At 45.1% G+C, this 17,933-nt stretch overlaps 1 protein-coding gene across 13 annotated transcripts in view; it reads left to right on the forward strand.

The window, feature by feature from the left end:
• DENND2B (DENN domain containing 2B) overlaps window positions 1-17,933 on the forward strand; it is a 205,787-nt gene that overhangs the window by 89,695 nt on the left and 98,159 nt on the right. The window contains exon 1 of one of the 13 annotated variants that reach the window (XM_012456712.3): window positions 12,779-12,950. The exons of the other annotated variants lie outside the window; for them this stretch is intronic. The gene's annotated coding sequence lies outside the window, so the exon portion shown is untranslated. Of the gene's footprint in view, window positions 1-12,778; window positions 12,951-17,933 lie in introns of those variants that run through there. 13 annotated transcript variants of the gene reach the window in all.

Consider the following 17,933-nt stretch of genomic DNA (forward strand, 5'->3'; position numbering starts at 1 on the left):
GAATGAGGGGTGTACAGATGTAGGAGGACAATCCAAGTATTGTGGCCTCACTGGTAGCCTAGACCTAAGAGAGGCTGTGCCCCGCTCCCTGCCTCATTTGATTCTAAGAACTGCTTTGCAGAAGGTCCTGGCACCTTGGGGAGATGGGAGGGTCTGAGGCCTGGGCCATCGGAAGCAGGGGTCACTTCTCTTAGCTGTTAGCTGTCAGCCCTGGCTGCTCCCCGTTTCCCTGGTTGGACCTAGGAGAGTCGGCTCAGGCAGCCAAGCCCAGGGAACATATAGTGGAGGCTGGGGGAGGCCTGGCAGCAGCCCCTCCGAGGTCTGGCTTGGCCTCCCTTCTGTGCCTCTGCATGAGCTTGGGAGGAGGGTATGTTTAGGCCAGGCTGCAAGGAAGGGAAGGGGAAATCTGGAGGCAGATAATTGAGTTCTTTGAGTTAGAGGGACCCTGGAAAGTGGAGAAGGGGCCAGGAGGGCATGAAAGGAAAAAAAAAAAAAAGACCATCTGGCGTAGTCTGTAGAGATTTGTCTTTAAAGCCTGTGGGAAAACTTGCATTAGTGTATGCCTTCTCCTGAGGAGGCGGGGGCTGGGGAGGCTGGGCGTTCGTTTCATCCTGGAGAGGAGGTGCTGTGTGCGTCTGTCTCAGTAGGTGTGTTGGGAGAGCTACTGGGTACATCTGTCTTAGGGAACATGCCACATAGTATTGTGCTGATAGAAAAAACGAGGTCTCTGTTTCTAGCCATAGGCCCCAGAAAGCTCTCGTGTGTGTGTGTGTGTGTGTGTGTGTGTGTGTGTGTGTAATGGAGAGGAGGGTGTTAAATGAGTCTAGACTACCTTATTGAAGAATTTCTCTAAAGACCCCCTTCTCTTATTTTCTTTGGCTCTGATGTAATGAATGTACTGTTGCTGGGGAGGCTGTTGTAACTATCACTATACTCTTCTCATTGAAAACTGCCTGAATGTTAGATTTCACTGTTTTTATAAAAGAGCAAGTTATATACAGTTAGCTTATGAAACCTTCTTAACCAAAGCAGACCTATTCCTACAGGCTTGTCACGAAACCAGCTCAGTTTCTCAAAGCTCCGGACTCTTCCTCTGTGTGACCTGTCATCACTGAAGGGGTTGTATGTGAGCTGGAGATGGATTGTTGGAAACCACATAGTGGATGGAGGATTGTTTGGAACTGGGAAAAATGAGGTAAACTGAGGGTTACGGGAGACAAGATCTGAGGCAGGAGGAAGACTACTGGAAGGAAGCAGGAGTGAGGCCCTGGGCAAGGGGCCCTGGGCGGAGGCAGTTCTCAGGAGCAGCAGGTGGTGATGGAGAGAAGGGCTGACCTCGGAGGCCTACACAACTTAGCAGAAGGCCAGACTGCCCCCACGCCACTCGGGGACAGTGTTGTACGGGCCCTAACAAGTACTGGAGGGGTAGGGATGGCTGGCATTGGGCTTGACACCTCTGTTTGTTTGCTCTTGGCTCAGAGGCATCTCTGGCACCCATATGCACGGTTGGTCTGTTCACCCATTTAGTTGGTGAATACAAAGTGTCTGGGCCAAGGGCTGGGAAGGATCGCAGAAGTGTCGCGTGTGGGCCTTCCTCCCATCTGTGTCGTGTTGTAATAGATGTTGTGTTGCAGTTATGTCTTCCCCTCTCTCCCGCACTCTTGTCAGTGTGATTAAGAGAGAAGCAGCATAGACCTGCTGCAGTTCTGAATTTTGGTGGTAGGGTTAATGACCATCTCATGCTCTTAGGCTGGGAGAAAGGAGAAGGATTTCAAGCACTATTCGAATGAAGGAAGAGAGCCAGCTAAAGGACTGGAAATAGAAGGGTGAGGGTTCTAGGCCTGTGTCAAAGCTTCTCTGACAGTGTCAAAGGATGGGGTATGTGGGAGGGAGTCATAGGAAAGGGGAAATGGGAAAGTTGGAAAAAAAACCTATAAAGTCAGCTATTTTTAAAACTCTTTAGTTTTGTTCGAGGAACTGAATTTTGGTGTGCTTGTGACTTGGAATGCAGGCTACCTTGTGGAGTTCTGACAACTGAGTTTAATAGATTGTTTTAAAATGAACTAGCCTGTGGTGTATTTGTTCAACTCTCCTTGACTCTTAGGTTCTCAGTGAGTGTGTGGTGCTGCCTTAGAGCAATTCTGATGGAAACATTTGCATTTAATATGAGTCCCTGACATGCAGTGCAGTGATTGCAGTGATTAAGAGCTATAGCTCAGGGGTCTTAGAGGTCTAGCTTTAGAACCTGACCTTGCTGTGTGACCTTGGGCAAGTTATTTACTCTCTCTGTGCATCAGCTTTCTTTGAAGCATCTGTAGAGTGGATGTAATAGTACTTGACTCGGTAGAGTTGTGGTAAGGATTAAATGAAATTATACATGTAAATCGGCCAGTGCCTGGCACATAGTAAATGTTCAGTGCTTTCCAATATTATCAACTTAGAGCAGCATTTTGAAGAGAGTGGGCTGGTGTCTCTCAATCAAGTTGATGTTACTATGGTGGGAACAAACCAGATTCTTATTTTAGAATTAGCTGCTGGTTACAGGGCATAGTGGTTCACATCTGTAATCCCAGCACTTTGGGAGGCCGAGGTGGGTGGTGGGTGGATTACTTGAGGTCAGGAGTTCGAGACCAGCTTGGCCAATATGGTGAAACTGTGTCTCTACTAAAAATACGAAAACCAGCTAGGCGTACTGATGTGCACCTGTAATCTCAGCTACTTGGAAGGCTGAGGTAGGAGAATGGCTTGAACCCAGGATGCGGAGGTTGCAGTGAGCTGAAATTGCATCACTGCACTCCAGCCTGGGCGACAGAGCGAGACTTAATCTCAAAAAAAAGAAAAAAGAAGTAGCATCTACTTTGCATCTTATTCATCTTTCTATCAAGACCCCAGGTAGTCTGGTCTAGGATCTGTGCGGTCCTGGGTGTGTAATAACATGAGATTTCCTAATAACGCAAGATTTCCTCCCAAGCTGCTTGTGTTCCGGTCCTGCCACTTGACAGACAGCTCCCTTGTCTTATGGCTGCTGCATCAGGCAGAGAGATCAAAGAAAGGGCACAGGGGGCCATGGGCAAGGTAAGGAGGGAAAGACAGCTGCTTTGGAAAGTCACCAGCAGCCAAGGAGGACTGCCCTTTCAGACCTGGCCAGGTACTTGAGAGTGTCCTTTAAGAAGAAGGAGTAGGTGCCAATGAGATTTTGAGGACTCGGCAGCCGCTCACACTGGAGAGGCCAGAAATCCTGAGTCTGAGGTAGTCCTGCCCTTCCCAACCCAGCCTCACAGGTTCAGCTCTTTCCTCCTGCTGTGGGATGCTCACCCTTCACAGGCAGGGGAGACCCATCCGTCCAGAACTGCTTCTCGCCTGCCCCTTTCCTGCTGGCCAGTCTAGGTAGGGCCCCTGAGGTCCCTCTCAGGTGACATTGGAGGCCCTTCACACGCTGCCCTCAGTGCTCCAGACCCTGGCCTCTGCCCCAGCCCTCCTCACCCCCACCTCCGCAAATACTGTTCTTGTCCTTCCAGATGCAGCTTAGAGCATAGAACAGGCTTTGCAGCCACCTCTGAGGGTCCATAGTCTGGTTTTTCCTCTATCTGTGGACGTCTGGTGAGTTCATCTCTGTAAGCCTCAGTGTCTTCATCTGAAAATTGAGGGTGACGATATTACCCATCTCAAAGGGTTATTGTAAGGTTTTAATGAGTTAATTTATGTAAGGCACTTGACTTAGTTCTAGATACAGATATGCTCTCAATAAATGTTAGCTGCTGCTGTTGTTAGTAATTCATCCCTCCTGTGAATTTCTCTGCCTTCATATAGCAGTGGAAAGCCCCAGCCAGGTAGTCAGCAGGTTTGAATTTTAGTTCTGGCTCTGTCTCTAACTTACTAGGTGATCTTAGGGAAGTAACATGGCTTCTCTAGGCTTCAGTCTCCTCTTATAGAAAATAGAAGGCATGGATTGAGTGTTCTCATTGACATCTTGACTTGACTTTTTTTTTTTTTTTTTTTTTGAGACAGGGTCTCGCCTGGTCATCCAGGCTGGAGCACAGTGGTGTGATCTCAGCTCACTATAGCCTCTGCCTCCTGGGTTCAATCAATTCTCCCGCTGCAGCCTCCTGAGTAGCTGGGGGACTTCAGGCGCATTCCCCCATGCCTGGCTAATTTTAGTGTTTTTAGTAGAGATGGGGTTTAACCATGTTGGCCAGGCTGGCCTTGAACTCCTGACCTCAAGTGATCCGCCTGCCTCGGCCTCCCAAAGTGCTGGGAGTTCAGGTGTGAGCCACCGCACCCAGCCCTGACTTGACTTTTCAAATGTGTACATCTTGTGTTTTCAACTAGATTCCTTGAAGTTGTATAAGATCAAGTATAATATTTTATACTATTTATTTCCCCAAATGGCCAACACATGTAGTTGGTGCTTAAAAGATATTTGAGTAACTTTTCTTTAACCCCATCAACTAGATTCTAGGAAGCATTTTGACTTGGTTCTTAGAACTCGGAGGCTGGAAACTTGTTCTCAGATGCATAGGGTAGTACAAGGAGGACCCAGACTTTAGTAAATAAGAAGGGAAGTTTCTCTTGGTCCCCTGGGAAAATTTTGGTCAGCAGATGTTTGGGGTACTTGTTTGTTCTATGCTGTAGCCTTAGACCAGCTCTTTGAATAAATAATGCCATCACTGTTTCCTTTTCTCAGTGGGAAGAAATCCCAGTGTTTTCTGAGCAGTCCTCTCTCCATTAGAGTTTAGGATAATCCAGTCGGTGTCCAGAGACCAATCTGTGTCTTAGGTGAAGAGCGATCCAGTGGGAGAGTAATGTTTAGAGCCTGGGCTCTGGGGTCAGATTGGGTTCAAATTCTGGCTCTGCCACCTGATAGCTCTGTAACCTTGAACAAGTTCCTTAGCTTGTCCCTGACCCAGTTCTTCCTCTTCCGTAAAATTTGAGGCAGTGATAGCATTACCTCATAGGGTTGTAACGAAGCCTAAATGCTAAAAGTAAAGTGCCTAGAATAGTGCTTCCTGCCTCCTTGCTGAATAAAATGTTTGCAGTTATTGTTATGTTTATTATTATCTTATAAACCAAGTAGTGTTTATTTCCTTTTTGGGGTCAGTGATGGAGTATCCCCGTCACCCAGGCTGGAGTACAGTGACATGATCTTGGCCCACTGCAACTTCTACCTCCTGGGTTCAAATGATTCTCCTGCCTCAGCTTTCCGAGTAGCTGGGACTACAGGTGTGTACCACCATGCCTGCTAGTTTTTGTATTTTTAGTAGAGATGGGGTTTTGCCATGTTAGCCAGGCTGGTCTTGAACTCCTGACCTGAGGTGATCTGCCTGTCTAGGCCTCCCAAAGTGCTGAGATTATGGATGTGAGCCACCAGGGCCAGCCCTTTTTTTTTTTTTTTTTCCAAGACAGTGTCTTACTGTGTCATGCAGGCTAGAGTGCAGTGGTGTGTTATGGGCTCACTGCAACTTCTACCTACCTGGCTCAGGGGATCCTTGCACCTCAGCATCTGGAGTAACCACACCTGGCTAATTTATGTAATTTTTTTTTTTTTATAGAGACAGGGTTTCTTCATGTTGCCCAGGCTGGTCTCAAACTCCTAAGCTCAAGTGATCCACCCACCTCAGCTCCCCAAAGTGCTGGGATTACAAGCATGAGCCACTGCACCCAGCCTCAGCAGGGCTTATTTTTATTTATTTATTTATTTATTTTGAGACAAAGTCTTACTCTGTCACTCAGGCTGGAGTGCAATGGCACTATCCCAGCTTACTGCAACCTCTGCCTCCCAGGTTCAAGTGATTCTCCTGCCTCAGCCTCCTGAGTAGCTGGGATTATAGGTGCCCACTGTCACGCCTGGCTAATTTTTTGTGTTTTAGTAGAGACGGGGTTTCACCATGTTGCTCAGGGTGGTCTCGAACACCTGAGCTCAGGCAATCCACCCACCTCAGCCTCCCAAAATGCTAGGATTACAGGTGTGAGCCACCGTGCCAGGCAGCAGTGTTTGTTTCTTTGTGGCTTGTCTGTTGGGTTTGTTTAGCTGAGAAATGCCGGGCGATATCCCTTCCCCTGTGTGTTGGACAGACAGTATCAGCAGAGCAGTGATAAGCAACCCTCAATCAGCATATAGATCAGAGCTCCTATACGTTGCTTTTGTAAAGAAATTATAAACCAGAGGAGGAATCTGGCCGAATCAAAGGAGCCTCTAGGCTGAGAGAGCCCTCTCTGAGGAATAATGTGTGTTGTATGAACAACAGGGATAGGGACATGGCAGGTCTAGTGTCAAAGAGCAGGATGGGAAGTGGGAAGGCTGATGGGAAGGTGAGGGAGACAGAGGGCTGTAGATGGTGAAGAGTAAACGAATGTCTCTGGGCACCTGGTTGTGGCTAAGGCAGTAAGAGGCATCAAGGTAAGTTCCTGGAACTTTATCTTTTCGAGAGATAGCTTGATCCCAGTGCCAGGTGAGACTTGCCCCAGAAGTCTCACTCCTTTTGCACAGGAGTGGTGTATTGGGATGAGGAGGTTCTGATCTGTTTCTAAAGAGAATGAGTAGCTCCTTATCTACAAGTGTAATTATTAAGAGATTTTCTTTTGCAACTTCAGGGAGCAGGAACTTTTGCTGCCAAATTTAGCAGTGTGTTTTAAGTCCCTCAAATCTCCTTTGAGTGCTACCAAAGCTCTGAGCTTTGTTGTTATCTCTTGTTGAAATACAGCCTGGAAAGGTCATATCAACAGTGCCAATTTATGAGCCTGCTGAGCCCAGACAGGCCTAGGGCAGAATGGGGAGTTCCTAAGAGTAGAGGCTTCACAAATTTTCTCTTTGAGTGAGGCTGTTTACAATTTAAGGTTATTTTTGCTTTAGGAGACCAGACTCTGTAGGTGATGGTCAGACATGCTGTTCTTCAGCTTTTTTTTACTTCTGCTGGCTGCCATAGGCAGGAGCTCAGATTCGACCGTAGCTCCCTGTTGAATCAGGAGAAGCTCAGCCTTGATGGTGCATAGAGCTCCCAAAACTGTGCCCTGTACTCCTTAGTGGAGGTAAGTTTCCTTGGCAGAGATATGCTGGAATCTCCCTCCCCTTAAGTTTATTAGCAGTTTGTAAACTAATAAGTGTTCTAATGGCGTAATTAAAAGATGGGAAAGGCTGAACACAGTGGCTCATGCTTATAATCCTAATCCTTTGGGAGGCCAAGGCAGGAGGATTGCTTGAAGACAGGAGTTCGACACCAGTCTAGGCAACATGGTGACACCCCATATCTACAAAATAAATGAAATTAGCCAGGCATGGTGGCACATGCCTGTAGTCCCAGCTACTTAGGAGGCTGCGGTGGGATGATTGCTTGAGCCCTGGAGTTCAGGGTTATAGTGAGCTATGATTGTGCCACTGCACTCCAGCCTGGGTGACAGAGCAAGACCCTGTCTCTAAAATAATAATAAAATAAAAAATGGTGAAGACCGAGGACTGTAAAAACTACATATGGAACTTTGTATTCATTTGCAAAGACCCTAGGACAAAGAGGACTGACTCATGTGTGTATATACTTTGTCACTTGGTAAAAAGGAATGCCAGTAGGGAAAGGAAATTAAAGAACCTGAATGACCCCAGCAACTATAAAGGAGTGTGGTCTGGGTGTGTACACCTGTAGTCCCAGCTACTCAGGAAGCTGAGGCAAGAGGACTGCCCAGGAGTTTGAGGCTGTCCTGTGCAATGATCACACCTGTGAATGTTCATTGCACTCCAACCTGGGTAACATGGTAAGACACTGTCTCTTCAAGAAAAAAAGAAAAAGAAAATTTGCTCTTGGCTTGGCTGTGGTGGGAGAGCCAGTCGTAAGGATATTGGAGGTTAGAAGGGCTGTTGGTTTTGTCAACTCTTAAGTGCCCAGGGGGAAACAGCAGGGATCCAGGTTAGAAAGAAAGCAACCAGGGTATGGTGCGGTGGTTCACGCCTGTAATCCCAGAACTTTGGGAGGCTGATGGAGGTATATCATCTGACGTCAGGAGTTTGATACCAGCCTGACCAACATAGTGAAACCCTATTTCTACTGAAAACACAAAAAGTTAGCCAGGCATGGTAGCTCATGCCTATAATCCCAGCTACTTGGGAGGCTGAGACAGGAGAATCGCTTAAACCCAGGAGGTGGAGGTTGCAGTGAGCCGAGATCATGCCATTGCTCTCCAGCCTGGGCAACAAGAGTGAAACTTGGTCTCAAAAAAAAAAAAAAAAAAAAGAAAGTAAGAAAAGAAAACTCTCATCTAAAGGCTCAAGAAATAAAAGAAAGCAACCTGAAATTTTTGTTTTATTTAAATCTCATTAAATGGAAATAGAAAAACCTTTTTATTTTCTTTCCCACCCCCTCCAATTGCAGGACCCACAACTGTTTGGCAAACCCAGGTGGATGTTTTTCCCTCCATTTAGATGTAGGTACCTATTCTGCTTGGGTGCCCAGCTGAGTTTTGAAAGCAGTGCTATCCAGACTTCTCATCTGAAAAACACCTATGGCGTTTTTGTAGATGTCTATGTGGCCTTGTGGGAGGAAGCTGAGCTGCTTCTGGAAAGCTGTAGGAACAGAAAAAGAAGGCGATGGAGACTCTAACACCCCTGTTGTCCTCCTGGGTCCGTGATAGCCCTTACTGTTTGGTCATTGCGGGGGTTGGGATGGCATTATTTTTTGGTGTTCTCCAAAAGTTAATCCTCAGTCACTTCTCTTTTTTTTTTTTTTTTTTTTTTTGAGACGGAGTCTCACTCTGTCGCCAGGTTGGAGTGCAGTGGCGTGATCTTGGCTCACTGCAACCTCTGCCTCCTGGGTTCAAGAGATTCTTCTGCCTCAGCCTCCTGAATAGCTTGGACTGCAGGTGTGAGCCACCACGCTCAGCTAAGTTTTGTATTTTTAGTAGAGACGGGGTTTCACCATGTTGTCCAGGATGATCTCTTGACCTCATGTTCCACCCACCTTGGCCTCCCAAAGTGCTGGGATTACAGGCATGAGCCACCATGCCCGGCCTGTCTCTTCTCTTTTTAATTTACAATCTTTCCCTGGGATTCTATCTTCTACTGTTACCAGTTAGAGAAAGCAAAGGAGTGACGGGGAATCTAACTCTGCCTCTCTTGCTTTAGGAACTGAATGTATTTATTCATTCAGTAAATATTTATTGAGCATTCCTTCTGTTCTAGGTTTTGTTCTGTATGCTGGGGAGGTAGAGATAGCTGAGACATTGAAGTCCTTGTTGTCACAGAGCTATAGTGAATGGGGAAGTATTTCAGTAAACAAGTAAACAGATCAGTAGATGAGATAAAGATAGTGCTGTGAGCTATGAAGGAAATAATGGTGATGTAGAAGAGAGAGCAACAGGGACCCGAGAAGGTTAGAGAAGGCCTCTGAAAATGACATTTCAGCTGCGAGCTCAAGGATGAGAAGAAGCCGTGAATGTGCAGATTTGGGGAAAGTTCATTTCTGGAAAAAGGAACAGCAGAGTCAAAGCCCTGAGGTAAGAAAGAGCTTGACATGCAGAAAGGACACCTAGGAAGTCATCATTGTTAGACTATAGGGAGCCAAGGGGGTGTCGGGTAGAAGATGTGGTGCAACTTGGGATAAGGTATGGGAAATTTGAGAGGGAAAGAGGGGAACATTGAATCTGATTGAGAAGAATCAGGAAAAAGAATATGGTGCTGGGTGTGGGGGCTCACGCCTGTAACCCCGACACTTTGGGAGGCTGAGGCGGGAGGATTGCTTGAACCCAGGAGTTTGAAGCTTCAGTGGGCTATGATCGTGCCACTGCATTCCAGCCTGGGCAACAGAGCAAGACCCTGTCTCTAAAAAAAGAAAAGAAGAGAAAGAAGAGAAAGAGGAGGGGGGGCGGAGGGGGGGAATATCAGGAAACAGGCTGGGTGCGGTGGCTCATGCCTGTAATCCCAGCACTTTGGGAGGCTGAGGCGGGCAGATCATGCGGTCAAGAGATCGAGACCATACTGGCCAACATGGTGAAACCCCATCTTTACTAAAAATACAGAAAAATTAGCTGGGTGTGATGGCGCGCACCTGTAGTCCCAGCTACTTGGGAGGCTGAGGCAGGAGAATTGCTTGAACCTGGGAGGCGGAGGTTGTAGTGAGCCGAGGTCGCGCCACTGCACTCTAGCCTGTCTCAAAAAAAAAAAAAAAAAAAAAAGAATATGAGGAAACAAAAGGGGTCTGGAGTGGGCAGAGACTGTATCTACTTGGCTACAGGAAGTTGAATGACTGTAGTCTGCATAATTATTGGGATCAAACACTATGTGTTTTTAAATTTTCTGCAGATTTTAGGTTTATAGTAAAACATGAGTGTAATGCTTACTTCGTTCTAGGCATTGTGTTATACTAGACATTTTTATTTCATTATTTTAGTAAATCGTCACGATGATCTGTGAGTTGATTTGTTGATGTTGTGACATCTGCAGGAATGTGGAGTAGCTAACTTGCTTGAAATCTGAATCTAAGGCTGTTTGATTCCAAGCGTGCGTTCTTGCCACACCTTCACTCTGGTCACTCTGGTTGGTGTATCAACCAACCAGAGTGACCAGGTGTTATCTAGAACATCTAATGAGTTTTTTCCTTTGAATCATTATGTGTTATTTATGGTCACATTTTGAATGTTTGTGGAATTGAATGAGGTTTTTTTTTTTTTCCCAGCTTTCTCTCAAAGGGGTACCTGGTTAAATACTGAGAATGCCAGTCCATATAAACAACTGGGGAGGGTGGGGCTGTGGCAAGACTTGGAAGAAGTGAGCCTGAATTACATCTCTTCATCTGGGCAGGAAGAAAGATGGTGTTTCTCTTTAATGCTCCATAAGTAGTTAGATGTCTTAGATTGCCGTTCTCCCTATTGTATAAGAAGATGGAATTTGCTTTTGGAAAAGTAAGTAATTTGTCAGTAAACTAGGGTTTGTAAATAAACCCTGATTTCCTAGTGTACAGATCTCTTCTGTAGTTTTCAAGTTTATTGGAAATGTTTGAGAAAAGAAATGTATCAGGCCACAGCTTTCACTTCTTGGAAATTGAACATTGACTAATTTCTGTTGGTTGATACTTCTTTTTCTTTTTCGAGATGGAGTCTCACTCTTGGAAATTGAACATTGACTAGTTTCTGTTGGTTGATACTTCTTTTTCTTTTTTGAGATGGAGTCTCACTCTGTCACCCAAGCTGGAGGGCAGTGGTGTGGTCTGGGCTCACTGCAACCTTCATCTCCCAGGTTCAAGTGATCCTCCTGCCTCAGCCTCCCAAGTAGCGGGGATTACAGGCAGGCACCACCATGCCTGGCTAATTTTTGTATTTTTTGTAGAGACAGTTGACCAGGTTGGTCTTGAACTCCTGACCTCAGGTGATTCACCTGCCTTGGCCTCCCAAAGTGCTGGGATTACAGGTGTGAGCCACCTCACCCAGCCTGTACTTCTTTTTCTAAAGGTTGATCCTGTTTAGATTCTGTAAGTAGTCAAGGCCTAGGATTCTGAAATGAAAACGTATGCAGTGTTTATAAACTGTCATTCCTCGTTGTTCATGAGACCTGTGGTCAACCTAATCAGTCCACTTAGATGGAATAGTTTGTGAAGGGCAGAGCAGGGTGAGACTGAATTTCAGATTTAGTGTAGATTCCTAGAACACAGAGGAATTTCTTTGGTGAATAATTGGATTCTGCTTTTCTGTCTCCCCCATCCCAGTCTGTTTCAGTAACAGACTTGCTTCTGAAGGGAAGGATAACGTACTTGGGAGAGATTCCTTCAGAGGGTGTTTTTCAGATGATCTTCAGCACTGATTCACGCTGAGCAGACATGAAATGTCATCTACCACGTGCAGGGACATACAGATGGGTTAGGAGGTGAGGCTGAGAAGACTGGCAGAGGTCAGATCTTGAAGGGATTGAACCATCCAGAAAGTGGGGAATCACTTTCCCCAGGAAGCAGGAAGGAAACACAATTGGATGTGGTTTGTGGAAAAGAAACCTAGGAGACCATGTGGAAGATGGAACTGGAGTGGGATGAAACCTGCCAATTTTATTGGCTGTAACTGGAGAGGTAATATTCCAGTCCTTCAAAATTCATTTAGAGCAGAAAGTAAGGGAAGTCTGGGGGTGGGCAGGATCAGAACTCCAGATTGCAGAGCTTTCTGGAGCCGTAGAGCAGTGGTGTTTGGACTTGAATGTGCACCAGACTTACCTGGAGAGCTTGTTACCAATTTAGTAGAATTTTTTAAGTGAACATTTGCATTTTTAACAAATTCGGGAGTGATGCTTCTACTGTTGTCTGGGAACCCCACTTTGAGAACCATTGCTTAAGAGGCTTGGGAGCTGAGAAGCTGCTAAGGGTGTGAGGGCCAGATGTTAATTGGCTTGCTTTCTTTTACCAACTCAGAATTTCATGTCTACAAAGCTTTATTTTAGATCTTCTTAGGTGGCTTGCTCTAAAACAACAAAGCCTGGTAAAGGTCCATGCTCTCAATGACCCTTCTCACCATATCTGTATCACTTCCGGATGAGATTTCCAGGTGTATGCTCATCTTTAAACAGATGCTTGTCTAATTTCTGGAAGATGCCCATCCTGGTCACTTGATTTCATTAGGATTGGTGGCATTTATGCCAGGAAAAGCTTCCCCCCCGCCTGTCAGCACTGCTCCTGCCTGGCAGGGCTGTTTCAGGGACAGCCAGCAGGCGCTGCACTGAGTGTGTTCTGTTGATTAGCCAAGTTTACACAGGACATGCCTGGGAGATTATCTCTTTAGGCCAGGAGTTGAATTTCAAGGGCAAAGTCCACAGCCTGGAAGAGGGGAAAGATTTCACTTGCCTTCACTCCCCAGGCCTCAGTGCCTCTTCCCACAGAGGCTGGGTTTTCTCCTTGTTGCTGCCCCAGCAGGTGACCTTGGGATGTTTCCCACAGAGCAGCGTGGCTCCAGGCACTGCCCCTTGCTGTCTGCTTCAGCACCTGTGGCTTTGGGTGAGACACTTGCATTAGTAAATGTCAGCTGCCCTCTCCTCCTTGGCATCATCGTTTCTTGAATCCTTTTCTGGGTTTGCTTCTCTCTCTGTGGAGAAGGTCTTCATTTTCCTTCATAGTCTGTGACTCCCAGGTTTTCCCCAAGCTCTCCTTTTCTTAGCTTCCTTCTAAGTTCAGTGGAATTGTTTCCATGTGGGAAGGGATATTACAGACTGCCAGGCACAGTGCTGCCCAGCTTAATCTGTGTAAGGCACACTGGATAAAGGGAGGCGGCTACCCGTGCGTAGCCTGAGACAACCCACCTGGGACTCCCATAGCCTGAGTGCTGTCCTTGGGGTGGAAGGAGTGGGTGGGTCCACACGGCTGTCGTCTATTTTTGGGGTACTGGCTGGGAACTTGGATTCAGTCTCAGGTGCCTGGGAGATGTGAGGTGAGAATACCTGTGCCCAGGGTGGCAGAGTGAGGACTGGGACTCAGGCCTTTTCACTTCCTCTGATTTAGGGGCTTGCTGTGTATATGACACCAAAATTGTGTTTTAGATTAGCAGGCAGACATCAAACCATCTCAGGTTAACTTTTGCTTAAGACATTTTTTAAAAAGCAACACCATGTGTTCTAAAAACTTTTGCAAAATGGGGAATATGTAAGGCAGAATATGAGCATCTCCTATAAACCCGTGCCCCAGAAAAATAGTCATTGTTAACAGTTGGGTAACACCAGATTTTTTATTTATTTATATTTTTAAACTAACATCCTTGAGCCATAACAGATTCTTTAAATGTTACATTTGTATATACATTTATTTTTTACACAAAAAGTTTATACTCTAATTTAAAAAATGGAAAGTAAAAAGTGTTGGTGAGAATGTAGAGAAGTTAGAACCCTCATACATCGTTACTGGGAGTGTTAGGGTACAGCTGCTGTGGGAAAGTTTAATTATTCCCCGAAAAGCCCAAAATTGCCATATGACCCAGCAATTCCACTTCTGGGTATATGCCCAAAATAATTGAAAACAAGGACTCAGATTCTTGCATGCCAATGTCATTGCAGCGTTATTCACAGCAGCCAAAAGGTGGAAGCAACCCAAGTGTTCCCCGACGGATGAATGGATAAACCAAATATACAAACCATGTACAAATAAAATGTATGACACAATAATACATACTGTGGAATATTATTCAGCCGTGAAAGGGAGGAAGTGCTGATGCATACTACAGTGTAGATGAACCTTGGAAATGGAAATGTTGCCCTAACTGAAATAAGCCATATACAGAAGCACAAATATTTTGTGATTCTGCTTATGTAAAATACCTAGAAAAGGCAAATTCATAGAGACAGAAAATAGATTAGAGGTAACCCAGGAGCTTGGTGAGAGGGGAGAACGGGGAGTTATTGCTTAATCATTGCAGAGTTTCTGTTTGGAAGAGTTTGGGAAATAGTGGTGATGGTTGCACAACATCGTGAACATACTTAATGCCACTGAGATGTACACTTTAAAATGGTGAATTTCATGTTTTCCTGCAGTAAAAAACGGAAAGAAAAGATTATACTATACTGAAAAACATCTCACTTACAATTTACCTAGGATATTTTTCCACCTCAAGATACGCTTTTAAGGCACAGCATTGTGTTTCTTCAGAGGGATGTATCATAATTTATTTAACCAAGACCCTTTTAACGGAAGATTGAATTGTTTCCCAATTGTTCCTATTATATGCAGTATTGTAGTGAACAGCAGTATCCAGCTGTCTTTGCCCATGTGTCCTAGTTCTTGTATTTCCTTAGGCAAAATTCCTAGAAGGAAAGATTTGCTGATCAAAGCGTGTGCTCATTATAAATGTTAATAAATATTGCCAGACTGCCTTGCAAAGAAGTTGCATCAATGTGCTTCTCATCAGCAATGTATGGAGGTGCCTGTTTCCACCACACCCTGGCCAACATGGGTGTTATATGTGTCATACATCTTTTTACTCTTTGCCAATCTGATAGATGAAAAATGATTTTTTATTGTTACTTTATTTAGGATGTCTTCAGTTATTAATGAAATTAGCATCTTTTCATCTTTCTGATAGTTGTTTTTATTCCTTTGTAAATTTTCTGTTCAAATACATTGTTAATTTTTCTGTTTGGTCATTATTTTATCTTGTAAATTTGTGAGAGCTTTTACATATATATGACATTAGGACTCTTTGCCATAGGTGTTGATGATAATTTTTCCCCCAATACAAAAATTTTTTGACTTTGTTTATGCTAATTATTTGCCTTTAACATGTTTTACATTTTTATTTAGGCAAATATTTTTCTTCAGGGCACTTCTCCCATCCTCTTTCTCGGCTTTTGAGTTGAATTTTGTCTTATGCTTGGAAAAATCTTCACTTGTCAGAATCACAAAAAAAATTCATTCGTGTTTTCTTTTAGTGTTCCAGTTTTTACACTTAAACTCTAATTAATTTTGCTGTAAGGAGAGAAGTAGGAATTAAATTTTCTCTCTCTCTCTTTTTTTTTTTTTTTAAGACAATTTCACTCTGTCACCCAGGCTGGAGTGCAATGGCACGATCTTGGCTCACTGCAACCTCTGCCTCCCAGGTTCCAGTGATTCTCCTGCCTCAGCCTCCCAAGTAGCTGGGGATTACAGGCACCTGCCGTCATGCCCAGCTAACTTTTGTATTTTTGTAGAGATGGGGTTTTACCATGTTGGCCAGGCTGGTCTTGAACTCCTGACTTCAGATGATCTGCCCACTTTGGCCTCCCAAAGTGCTGGGATTACAGGCATGAGCCACTGTGCCCAGCAGGAATTAAATTGTGTTGATAAGAAAACCTAAGATAACCTTTTTTTCTATTAAATTTATTCTTTATGTAAAATTTATAAACTTCTTTTCACTTAACTGCTTAGGGAGTTTAAGTTACCTACAATCAAATTATTGTAATATTTCTCATTTAGGATGTACCATAACAATTAAAAACATTTTCTGGCCAGGCACAGTGGCTCACGCCTGTAATCCCAGCACTTGGGGAGGCAGAGGCCAGAGGATTGCCTGAGGCACAAAAAAAAAAGATACAGGGTCTTGCTCTGTAGCCCAGGCTGGAGTACAGTGACGTGATCTCAGCCCACTGCAACCTCTGCTTCCTGGGTTCAAAGGATTCTTGTACCTCAGCCTCCCGAGTAGGTGGGACTACAGGCATGTGCCACCACACCCAGCTAATTTTGTGTATTTTTAGTAGAGATGGGGTTTCACTAGTTGACCAGGCTGACTTCTGGTCCTGACTTGAGCTCCTGACCTCAAACAATCTGCCTGCCTTGACCTCCCAAATTACTGGGATCACAAGGTGTGAGCTACCGTGTCTGGCCTAAAAGAATATTTCTGATTAAGTTTACAAAAAAAAAAAGCGTTTAGTGAGAGAGGCAGATTAAAAATGTCACCCAAGTCTCCTGGTTCCTAATCCTGTTTTTTGTTTGTTTTCTCTTATCCTATATACAACACAATCAGATTTCTTTTGTTAATGTTTGGGGATAATTGCATGAATCCCCTTTGCAAAACTTTCCAGTGCAACCTATGTGCAATTCTATCGACATGCTGGACCTAGATCTTGTCACGTAGAAGCCTTACCCTTAAAAATTATACCTGCTTTGATGAGCTCACCCTGGCTGAGGTGGGAGTGGGTGGGCAGCAGGTCAAAGTCTAAGTAGGTGTTAAGACCCAGAAAGGGCGTGGCTTTGGGAGGGGAGCAGCCTGAAACGTGAGGGAATGGGGCTGCTTTGCGGACAGATTCAGCAAGATATTTGAAGTGAGAGAAGGAAAAGAAATAATGTTTATTGAGTACCTACTTATGTCCCAGACACTAAGCTAGTCAGATCCCATAACTGTATTTTAAAAGGCAGCTTTTAGTGCTGGATCAACCTAGGGTTGTTGTTCCTAAGGGTTGTGAACTTGCAAACTCAGAAAAGAAAGCCTCATTCAAGTTAGAGTTTAGGAGACCGAGAAAAGCAGGATTTAACTGGCATCATTTCTGCTCCATCAGCCAGGGGCTTAGACAGAATTTTTTTTTGAGACAGGGTCTTGCTCTGTTGCATAGGCTGGAGTGCAGTGACGCTATCACAGCCCACTGCAACCTCCATCTCCTGGGCTCAAGTGATCCTCCCACTGCAGCCTTTGGAGAAGCTGGGACCATGGGCATGAACCACCATGCTCAGCTAATTTTTAAAATTTTCATAGAGATGGGGCCTTCCATGTTGCTCAGGTTGTTCTTGAATTCATGGGCTCAAGTGATCCTCCTACCCCAGCCTCCCAAAATGCTGGGATTACAAGCGAGAGCTACTGTGCCTGGCCCAGAAATGTTTTTAATGAAAATAGGCTAAGTAAGGAAGCAGGAGAAACCACTTCCAATCAGCATACATTCATTAGGCCCCTGCAGGACCAGTGCATAGACATACAGTACTTACCCTCAAGGTACTTAATAGTTTATTGGACAAGACATGTAAAAAAACCAATATACTGCATTGAGATTTATGCCACCCTAGATGTTTCACTGGGAGGAAAGGATTAATTGAGTTGCTGGTGGGAGGAGAGCAGGGAAAAGAAGGGCAAGGCTTCACAGAGGAAACGGTACTGGTACAGATTTCGATGGAGGCATAGTTCTTTTGTAAGGAGACAGGGCAGGGAGGGGCATTCCAGGTGGAAGGATTTGCATGCACAAAGACAGGAGTGAAGCTGTAAGTACAGATAGTTCAGGGAAGTCCCACTTGGTCCTGTTTGTTGTCCTTGGCAGGGTAGGGTGAGGAGTGTCAAGATAAGACTCCAGAGACAGGTCCCAGGGATGGCTCTTGAAAGGCTGGATCTGCCAGTGTGCAGTCCAGCCTACCAGACCACCCCAAAATACAGTGGCTTCAGACCACAATACTTGCATGGTTCTGGGGCTCTTGCTTGGGGTCTTCTTGGGTAGTTTTAGTTAGATAGTGGCTGGGGCCTCAGCCTCCCAGGTAGCT

The sequence above is a fragment of the Aotus nancymaae genome, unplaced genomic scaffold (assembly GCF_030222135.1).
Source record: "Aotus nancymaae isolate 86718 unplaced genomic scaffold, 86718_ANA_hifiasm-v0.15.2.pri h1tg000059l, whole genome shotgun sequence".
Classification (NCBI taxonomy): domain Eukaryota; kingdom Metazoa; phylum Chordata; class Mammalia; order Primates; family Aotidae; genus Aotus; species Aotus nancymaae.